We start from the raw sequence: 11,522 nt of genomic DNA on the forward strand, positions 1-11,522 counted from the left end.
GGATTTGAATCTCATTTTGATCGACAATTCTATGCGTAAAAATGAAAAATGATCTCAACGAATTAGCAATTAAATATTAGGTCACGTGTAATTATTTTAAAAGTTGACTTTTTTAATCTATTTATTTTAACAATGGAAAATAATAAAAACCGCAGAGGAGCCAAAACTGGCACAAAAGTTTGTTTATTAGGCGTTACCCTCCTAATGCGACCATTGTGAAATTTGTACCATTAGAGAAATTTTTCTCATGAGGAATTTTGGAAAGGGACTAATATGTATTGTTTTATTAACCGCCGGCTTCTCTTTTCTTAATGATGCTCAAACCTGAGTGTATTGATTTCCCTGCCGGTAATAGTGTATCCCTCGTACGACACACATAATAAAAAATGGAGCCCAAGAAACAGTTTATATTTACTTAAAATGCAAAGTTAATGATTTAGAAAAAACATGACTGCATGATGTATGTAAGGATGTATTTGCACATAAGTACGTAGGCTTGCTTAAATGGATGGATAAAAATATTTGCATGAGTTCATATGTGTTATTGTAGGGCTGGTGCCTCCCTGGTCACACCCCCTAGCGGTTTGTGGTATTACGTACAGGTAGATTAATAATGTTTGATAGAAGCCGGAGAAATACCTTCCATAAATTTCTTAAAAATAATTTATCACATTATAATACGTGTCCTTGAGTAAACTGATGACGTTTGTTTCTCTTTGAAGGGAACTTCTGTGGACGCTCGCTACCCATATATCGTCCTGGGCACTTTATCCCTCGTAGGAGCAGTGGCGTCTTCTTTCCTGCCCGAAACTCTCAACGAAAAACTCCCAGAGACTCTCGCCGAGGCGCAGCACTTCGGACGGGGGCAACGATATTGGAGTTTCCCCAGAAATGTATGGACGAAGAAAAAGTCACTTCCCACTGTGAGAAACGAAAACTCATGAGAGAAGAAGGCATTTTAAGGAGTGAAAATTAATTGGACTTATCAGACTAATCAGACTTAGTATTCGTTAGTTGTAGTTGTGATGTATTTTTCTGGATGACGCGTAAGTAAATAAACTCGTTTGATCGGATTTTCAGCAGCATATTTGAATTCCATGGGCGCCCTAATAGCTTCCTCCAAATAAAGGAAAAATATGTCGGTATATTCCGAAGAATAGCTGATTTTGCGATTCCGCCTTACTTCGTATATTGAACTTGAATTTGAATATATTGAATTTTCAAAGCATAACAACAGATCATGTTTATGAAAAACCGGTTACTAGTAAAGTTGGTGCGAAGGCTTTCGTGGCGCATGGATAATAAGGCTGCATGACCGACGGGTTTCCACCGCGTAAGCAGTTCCCATTTCGTCAACAGTTTCTCCCGCATTTTAGCAGGCGTCTTCAGGTCAAAATGTAGTTGAGGGTCGACTCAACTCAATTGCAATTTTAAAGGTTTTATTCCACAATCGCTATAGAGACTGAAGAAATAGCAGTAACAATAATAAAGTAATAAAAAATAAATGACTTGGAAACCCCGTTTTAGGAACAATCTCCTCTTCGGGGTGGACAGAAAGATAGTTGATCTACAAAGAGTGTAGCGACGGTGGAAAGTAGGGTGAACTCACCATCTTCACATATGCATATAGGCCAGTTGACGGGGTTCTTTCTCTATGATTGGTCGATTGCGGGATGTTGGGATCTCGGCCACCCCGGTGGTTGTTAGATCGGAAAGTTTCCTCCTTCCAATTGAAATTGTCGGGGTTCTTTGCAATTTCAATGACCTCACGCATTATCCAGGGGAAATAGCAAGTTTCCTTGTCTATCGCCTTCGCTTATCGAGTTCACTTCATACCCCGGCTTCGACTAATCCTGTTCCACCACTGCTGAGAGGCAGAATAATTTCTTTTCCATTGCCCTATGATGCTCTTGGAGGCGGCACTTCAGCGTTCTTCCCGTTTTTGCAAAGAAGAATATACCACAGCTGCACCGAATTTTATATGCTCCCTCAATGGAATTTTTTAGGGATCCTATCCTTAGGGGTAGGAAGCCCCCCGTTTTCTTTCCTCAGTTGAACCTTGTGACGACGACTCTCCGTAACGTAACATGAAAAGCTGCAAGAAAGTTTTATGATCGCTCTTTGATGGTAAACACGATTGATGCACTTTTATTATCCTTACTGATGTTCATATTAATAAATCCATTGTACAATTCATTAAAGCCGCATGCACCAAGGAGAATAAAAGGAAATCATCATACTGAGTAATTGGATAAAATGTGTCCGTGCGAATGAAATTTACTTCAATAATTGCATCCTCTTGCATTTTGCTTTCATAAATACTCGTTCCCCCTCCTTGGACTACAACCTTGACGTGGTGGAAGGGCTTGTGCGTTCCGATGACCTCTAGAGCTGTGCTGGCGGGAGTAATAATTATTGCTCCTGGTAGGGTCACCCATGCCAGATAGGTCGAAGGTTAGGAGCCAGACGAAAGGTAGTCCACGCAGCGTCTGTTCCTCAGTGAGGCGTCTGACCCCAGTGGGGCGGCCAATAAGTGATGGTGTCACGTTAAAAACACTATTGAGGAAGGCAACGGGAAACCACCTCAATTATCATTCCCAAGATTAACATGATGGAACGAGGAAGTACTTGGTATGGTGGGCGAAGAGAGGGGTTTGTTGGGAGCAATCCTATGGAGGCAGGAAAAGTGGCTGAAGGGGGTATTGACCGGAAGCGGGATGTTGAAGACTGTAATTGAGGGGAGAATGTTAGGCAAACGAGGAAAGGGAAGGAACAGGATAGGGATGTTGGACGGGATGAAGGGAGGAAGAAAGTACTCAGAGCTGAAGAGGGACCTGATGTAAAGTAGGAGGTTGTGTTTTGCTAGGGGCCACAAATTATTTAATTAGTAATTACGTCCATCCAAAAACCTACCTTAACCGGTAGATTACCTAATAAAAAAAATACTCGTTCCATTGTCAAAAAGTCACACATGTATTTTTTTCAATTGAAATTTTATTTAAGATACAGGAAACTTTTTTCAGGTACCAAACTTTGAGTGAAAATGTGAAAATTATTTTAAAAAATAACAATCAGTCCCTAAATAGTATACTATATATAAAATATTTTCCAGAATTGCCATTTCTGGGTTATACAATTAATATTACATTCTAAGTTTCTGTACAGATGATATTGAAGTTGAAAATAAAAATTTGCAATTAGAAAAGTCATTTCACAGCATTTCTACTATTTTCATAATTTATTTTAAAATAAAACATTACAACACAAAATAATGATTAATACTGACACATATGACCAGCTTTTATACAATCTGCCGTAAAATTTCTTTTTGATATCGGTGATACACCTGATACGGGTGAACGGACTCATACCCTATAACTACCAAATGTAAGTAGCTGATGATGCTTCATTAAAATGGGAGGTTAATTAATGTGGGAATAGCATAATTGTGCATGCTGCCTAATGTTTTATTGACTACATAAGTTTCGAGGAAAGCACTTTGAGAGAAAGAGCATAAATGTATGTGGCAAGTGGGACATAGATGACCCAGAAATCATTCGTAAGCGATAAATACGCTAATTTAAATAACATACAAAAGAATGCAAAGGGAAAGCATGAATTTGAAGTAAGCCACAGTTTGATGAAGGTCAAAGGCATCTTTTAACATCATTCATTCCCATAATGCTTTCAACAATCGGTATCGTGGGGCCATGACAATGACATTTTCGGTACTCATTTGCCAGCGGGTTCCAGAGATTAGTGATTCATTCATTGAGGAAGATGCAGGGCATTTGATTTTGGTGGCCCAAAATTAAGCGTTGCTAGTTCGTTCTAATGAGATTGATTCTGGAGTTAGTAGGCATTGAATTACATGTATAATGTTCCTTCTTTCACTTTTAAAGCTATTTCCGTTTGAAATGTTCTGTAAACCCATGTCACTTTTATGAAGGTCAATAGCATATGTTTAATTTGCATGTTCCAAAAGGAAGAGCACAGTAAACAAGGAAGAATTTTCTTATCGTAGTGATATTCTTGTTTACAGAATTAAAAATAAATAGATGCACTAGAAATATCTAGATGAGTCGTGGACATATTGCTTTTTTCTTTTCTTCAGCAATAAGTTATTAAGGAATAAAGGGATTTAATTGTTCTACTGTATGGATTATATTTATTCGTAAAATATTGAATAGGGAATTCGTAGTTAAAGTTGGACTAAAAAAAATTAAGCGCTTCCAGAATGAGGTCAACGTAATGTAGTCTATATATGAAGTAGTAAAATATTAAAGCTCTGGAAATCACAGCAAACTACAAGCTACAAATTAAGATGATGATTATCCTCCTTAGGTATGCACGTGGTTCACCTAAGTAGGCAGTAGACGCTGTGGATCCGCTTCTTATCGGAGGAGTCACATCGTATTCCAAGACGCCTCGAAAAATTCTCTTGATTTTTTACATTGTGCGATTCATTTTCACAGCTGAAAAATGTTCAAACTAAATTTTAACGCGCATGCTATTTATAATATGCATGAACTGGCTGATATCAAACGCGAACTTTGGCCAATATCTTCCACGTTTTCCGATTCACAGGAAAAGACTGTCATCATTTCCTCTTTTTCACTGATTTGAATGCTGATACATAAAAAATAGCTCACATAGATATTATGAAACAGCAAGCAGCGGCAAGTATTTTCAACCCTTGGACGAAAAAAACTGATGGGGATGTGTTCCCTTCTCGCCTTCATATTATTCCCGCACACAAGTGCAGATCGAATATTTACTGGAGTGGTTGTTGTCGAAATCCCCAGCAAACGTTAATACTGTTTTCCATCATTGTATGTCAAAACTTCCGTTCGAGGAGGTTCAAGAACCACATCCGTTTTCTCTATGAGTAAAAATCTAAGTATTTCCTGTTTGGCTTGGGAGTGCACGACGGTCCTCCCTCGATGCAGCCTGAGCGGGAGTATTCCGACCAAGAGCTCTTCTCTGGCACCCTCGGCTGCTCATCTTCGAACTTGGGAGGGATGAGGATGTCGTCAGCGGAGAAACCGGCGTCCACGCCGCCTAATCGATGGCCCGAGCCGAAGTCCAGAGGGCTTCGTCGATGGCGCGGCCTCGAGTCCCAAACTGGTGACCCCGCGTCTTCGAGCGCCTGCTATTGTAAAAAAAAAAGATAAAATAAAACAAAAAAGTTGAAAGGTGAGTCGTCTCGGGTCTCACAGCCGTCAAGCTCTTCAATCAAACTTCAGGGACGCAAGGGCGTAATCCGTTCTCAAGTCACATGACTCAAGAGCAGGAAATCACTAACTAACAATGACGAAGGCCGCGTCGCGAATTAAAATTCGCATTACAGCGAATGACGTTGGTTAATAAATCAAGATAACGATTTTTATTCCTGGCTGGCACCCTGACATTCCGAATACAACATTACCGAAAGAGCAATGCTAACAACACTTATGTTTATTCATTCAGGGGAAATATTTTTCGATCGTGGAATGATTTCAGTCAATGTAATTTAATATATAAATACTAAATTGTAAGTGATTGCTCATGCGTAAATAATCGCCTTCTTTATCATCATATTTTTTGACACTCAGATGAGTTAGTGGGCGTCAGCGGGGAAGACAATATTAATCCATACAGTGATGTACCTAGGAATGGGGCTGATGTGTCTAAAAGCTTTTTATTAGAATTAAAAATAAAAGGAAAATATGTCAAATGCAGACGTACCTATACACTGCATCATTTCATGACAAAAATAGACGTAATAATACTTGTTTATTAATCATTGTATAATATTTGTCCACTGATCTCATGGCTTCAGGTTTAAATGCTGGTGATGACATAAACACCTACGTTTAAAGCAAAACTACATAATTTAACGGGTAGCAGAATGCCTTAATAAATCGCTGGGAGCAAAGGGAAAGGGTATGTCTCTGTATTGCATATAAATATTTACGATAACCTATGCTTTGGGGTTTGTCCTGAAGTTAACTGAGCTATTTGCCTTTGGGCTGATAACTGTGGTTATTAAATAACAATATTATACAAGTATTGAACCAAATATCACAAAAATAAACCACGAGTTTCATAAAATAAATTTTGTGTTAGTACAAGCATGTTAATAGTGAGAAATTGTATTGACTCATTAAAATTGATGCTGATCGGAGAACTTGCGCTCTGGGTTAAAAAATTTGGTTATACGGAGAGTGTCTTTAATAGGCGGAAGAATGACATTAATAAACTACTGACAGAAACAAAAAAAATCGAGACCATGCTACTGTTCATACTCTCTTTCGAAATATTTACTCACAACACATATAATGCAAATCGTAGTCCTTATTTATGATGAATTTTTTCTACTTCTGATAACCCCCTCTTAATTTCCGCATACTTAATCCCTCCCCTTCAGTTACGACTCTTTGTTATCACTCGTTGATCAATAATTTTCAATGATCCGCCCTTGATGTGACGAATGAATGAGAAATAAATTATCACTTAACACTCTAGTAAATGACAAGTTTCGAGGTCTTTAATATGAGTTCGTTTTACTATACAGGTTATAAGTAAGGGCCTTGCAAGTTAAATACTTTTTTAGTGCTTAGCAAGAAAGGTAAAAATATGTAAAAGATATGCCTCCGTTAGATAATACAAGTAGTGTTTGTTTAAATAATAAAAGAAGAATATAATTTTATTAATAAAATATTCATAATTTACGTACTTAATTTTTAAGTCGACTTCGCATGCAGGCCTGTACAAACATCGTTCTAGGCAGGTAACGTTCTCTAGAAAGTGTTAACCTTTGGAAGAGGTTTAAGAACGATAAAATCACCTTCTTTATTAAACCATGATCCCATGGTCTTCGCCATTTTGCACTAAAATATTTTGAGCAAGAAGTTAATAGCATTTGAACCCTTCAAATAACCCATGTGTGGATGCAAGCGACAATTAATTTTCGCGGTTACTTTCTTAGGTACTCATAAATATGAGAATATAACCGCTTTGTTTTTTCATATGTTAAGGAGGAATAAAATAATATAGCGCCCTTTGACCTATGGAAACAATATAGTCCACATAAAGTGTTAGTTTCTCAACCAGTTAGCCTTAAGAAAAAAATTAACATAAGGGAAATTCCCACAAATGATATCAAGGCAAATATGTACCTAATAACTGTCGATATCATGATGATGAATGCTGGATATGATGGAATTAAAGCAAATTCACGTGCATAATTTTAGGAGCCTTAAATTTGGGTCATGAATGTTATTCTTTCTGCAGTAAAAATAAGCACGGCGTTTCCTGTAAGCCATTTAAAGACTTGAAACACTGGGAAATATTCACTGACCTTCCAAACTTAAGCAATAAAAGATATACGATACACCAGATAAGATTGCGGGGTAACTTTATAAATTTCCAAGCGATACCTTGAATGAGACTGGAGTACTTGATAAGGAGATTAGGCAGTGATTGCATGCATCCGATTTGTTGGATATTACGTTTTGCGCAACGAGAAAGTTTATAGGATAATACTGGCCGGCTAATTTTTGTAGAAATATTCAAAATTAAGTAATCTGGTCATTAAAAACTTATATAAAATAGATCAAGTATAAAAATGAGGATCACGGTAATTTATTGAGCGAAGAATATTGCAAAAGTTGTTTAGAGGATTAATGCATTTTACATCCATCTTAATATAACTTTTATTGTACATTAAATCTTATTCAATAACTAGTAGCCCCAGCGCAAAGGTAGCCCTTTCATGAACTGAAGACAACCTGTTCATATTAGATCCGGAAAGTGCTTAGGTTTAGATGAATATTTATAAAACATTTCCGAAAGCATACTTATGCATTCAGGATAATTGTATTGAAATTAATCACCATTCGGACATATTTTATCATTTAAAGCTTGAACATATCCAATAGTGTCGCCGGATACGACTACCATCGTGGACTTAAAAATTTAGTAATAACCCATATGAGCTAGTTACACCATAATAACTAGAACAATTGCATGCGCGCATCAAGAAATCGTTTTTGTTGGAGGTTTGGTCGTTTACGCGTCGCATCAGACTCGTTTATCATTCTTTTTGGTTTGCAATTGTTCGAACAATTTCTGTGCTCATTTCTGACTGAACTATATACCATTAATTCGCCCCGAAGTAGTATTTCTGATCACAAACATTGTACGAAGCGGGTTTCCCTAAGCCCATTTTCTCATCAGGATCAACACGAGCGTAAGTAAATTTACAGCTGGAAAATGTATTTAACGCAAAATTTTATTCATTAAAATTTGCAAAATTAAGTTGAAATATTGCGAAAGGCTCCACCACTTGAAACATCCGTGAACGGAAATTGTTCGAAACTGCTTGTCGAGCACTTCTCGCAACGGTCCTAACTTAAGGTCTGATAAAAAAATACTCACTCCGTTGAGCAGGATGCTTTACTGTTAATTTGATTTTTCATTGCCATCAACTCCATAAAATTGTTGGCGAGCACCTGGTACGTAACAAAAAATCCTGTTGGTATTTTTTTCTTCAATGAAATATTGTGCCATTGATTATTGGCAAACTTGCCCTTTATTGGCAAACGAAAGGAACGTCGGCGAATTTAATCCCGAATGCTAATGAGAATGCCCAGTTCGGTTTGCTGGAGGGTAGGCCAAGAGGTAGTGCAAGGAGTGGGAAAAGTTGATTTAGCCAGAATTGAAGGAAAGGCAACGGAACTGGAGAGACATATATTCTGATGCAGCATTACGTTTCCTTTGATGCAGCATATATGCGATTGAATGTGAACAGCATTCATCATTCATTTTCCGGTCAGAGGAAATTGGCTCTGGCTCCATAATTAACTTACTGTTTGTTACCACCTGGTACACTGACCTTATGCATTTATTATGTAGGCAAAAAATTCGGCATTTGTGAATGAATTATGGATAAAAGATTTCGCGGCTTGCCAAAGCAAAAGGGTTTAACAAACTAACCTCAGGCAGTGTGTGATAATTATAGTATGTAGGGTTCCGGTTGAGGTCGGAAAGCTGCGTATCGAAGCGCGACGGGACAGATGTCCGCCGAGGACCTCGTAGTATTCCCGACCATGAGCGGGACGGCGTCGGAGGATCTCTGGGGCGTTGTCCTAGGTCAACGCCGCCATCATTCGACCCAAGAGCCGGCATACCCGACGCGCAAGCGCAGATGATAGCCAGGGCGACGAGGTTAAAACAGGCGTGGATTGACGCTTCCTTAAGAGAAAAATACAGAGAATTTGAATAAATTAGAACAATGAACTTGTGTCCAGGTTCACATAAACTGATTTTTGACTTGCCTTTTATTGCAATGAAGTCATACTTTAATGATAATCATATAAATTTAACAGCGAATGTAATATCGCAATGGAACTTAAATCTAAATTTCGTTGAGCAATGAAAATGCTCAAATAACTACGGGAAATAACTCAAGAAATACTTGATTATATTAAACTACTAATGTGGACGGAAATGCAAGAATTTCACAGTGCAATAATCATTAGCCCATACCTGGAAGAAAAACAACAAATCATCTCTCCGCAACATTAGTAAACATTCGCAAATCAACACGAAACTCGCTCAAAGATGCCTAAATACTTACGAAATATTTTCTTCAAAAAACTTATTTTTCAAAACTCGCTCGTATTTTCAAGCCATCCCATTAACTTCGTTAAGTAAACTAGCGTGGCAGATTTCTGGATTTCGAAAACCGAATTGTAATACACTCCCTATGGTGAGAAGATGCTTTCGAGTTTAGACATCATCTCTGAGGTGTATGAAGTAAACATATTTGATAGGAAAATTATTTACCGGTTAAACGTCGCAAAATCGTCAAAAAGTTACTTCGCATTTCTTAACTAAGATATTTTGTAAAAACTGAAATTATATCTTTCGGACGAAAATAAATGGTTGCTGCTGATTTAATTATTGAACCAACTGAATTTGATGGGGTATACAAGGTTATATCTCATCTAAGAAATAGTGAAACTAAATATTTACCACGTGTTTCACCAGTTTGTGCACATTCATCACGATTCAAAAATTTAACAAGTGCCGGAAAAAAGAAAAAAAAAGACCAGCGATAATTTAATTTTGTTGCGATGAAACATTTCCGGGAAAATTTTATGCGATCATGCAGCTCCAAGTACGTGCATTTCTCCCCTGGGATAATCCATAATCTCCTATAGTTGGTACTAAACTGACTACATGGATCGACATTGAATAGTGGAAATTGTCTTCCTTTCGTCTGAACGATCCAAGTTCAATATGGAGAGAATGAAGGCTTCACAGCGCACTGATAATGGCGATTGTGTTCAATACATCAAGAACAAAAGTTTTAAAAGAACCGGTCGGTTGTGCAAAAAATATCTGGCTATTTGTTTAGATTTTGTAGGCTCCTTCGCGGGAGGACATAAGGTAAAACACGCAATAAACGAGACTGCCGAGAGAGGCACTTAATTCCCCTTCTGCACAAAAAAATAATAATAAGATTCCTTACGTACCATCGTATTTCACTTTCACTCTCCACGAGCACGGCGAGCAGAAAAGAACAGCGCACTCCTCCGTCTAAACGGCGAATGGATACCAATGCATGCGAAGCTCATATATAGAGGCCCATTAAAGAAAAGAGGGAAGGATTCCCAGAAAACGTGTTACTGACGGTTAGTCATCGCTCGTCACGTAGCTTCCGTTGGTTCTTCCCCACGCAGTTAAAAGAATGTAAGAGGAAATACTTAGCGTTTAAGGCGGGGGTGAGGAGGCCCAAGTCTCCGGGAGCGGGTCAGCGGGCTGAATCGGAAGAAAGTGGGATGAGGTCTCGAGAAACGGCCGTGGATGGTGTCACGAGACTTGACCAGCGAGATAAAGGATGATCTTGCTGACCTAAGACGCTTAACAAACAAAATCTGCATCTTCCTCTGAATCTCGAGCATCTTAGTTCGTTGTTCGTGGAAGTGGAAAGTTTCGAGAATGAGAACACGCGCTTATATTCATCGTATTTTCTCTCCGCTTCGGATGATTACCCGAAGGATTTCGCGTGCGAAGGCTTTCGTATGACGGTAGTGGCGATCATATCATATTATCCGCTTCATTACGATAGTTAAGAAGACGTCAGGGCTCGTCTTTCCGAATTTCGTTTTGTTTCCTACTACTAGTGCTCGTCTCTTTTTACCGTGGGCATACCCGTTAACGTTTTAATAGACCTAAATTTGAACGGTAAATTTTGTCAAAAATTAAATTAAGGTCCTAATATAGCAAATAAAATTTGAAGTAGACCAAAAATTCCCGATGATGGTCACAATGACACTAGTTTGAATTTCTCTGGCATAAATGATTGGTCTTTGGTGCTCTTGCATGGATGATTTGACTATGGTGTTCAACCACGTGTTATGGTCATACTTTATTAAAGGGATTCTCAACGTTGTTCATTTTGATGGAGTACTAATTAAACACAACAACATGATGGTATCGTGATGTGTGTACTCTATGAAAGAGCTAATATC

The 11,522-nt window shown here is 38.2% G+C and overlaps 1 long non-coding RNA gene across 1 annotated transcript; it reads right to left on the reverse strand.

Annotated features, from left to right (window-relative positions):
- Nucleotides 1-3,028: 3,028 nt before the first annotated feature.
- LOC139687566 (uncharacterized) lies at nt 3,029-10,597 on the reverse strand. The gene is made up of 3 exons (XR_011700646.1): nt 10,524-10,597; nt 8,980-9,237; nt 3,029-5,152 (listed from the first exon to the last, which is right to left on the reverse strand). It is a non-coding gene; the product is annotated as an uncharacterized lncRNA (long non-coding RNA).
- Nucleotides 10,598-11,522: the final 925 nt, after the last annotated feature.

The sequence above is a fragment of the Hetaerina americana genome, unplaced genomic scaffold (genome assembly GCF_022747635.1).
Source record: "Hetaerina americana unplaced genomic scaffold, ioHetAmer1.1.p SCAF_2, whole genome shotgun sequence".
In the NCBI taxonomy this organism is placed as follows: Eukaryota; Metazoa; Arthropoda; class Insecta; order Odonata; family Calopterygidae; genus Hetaerina; species Hetaerina americana.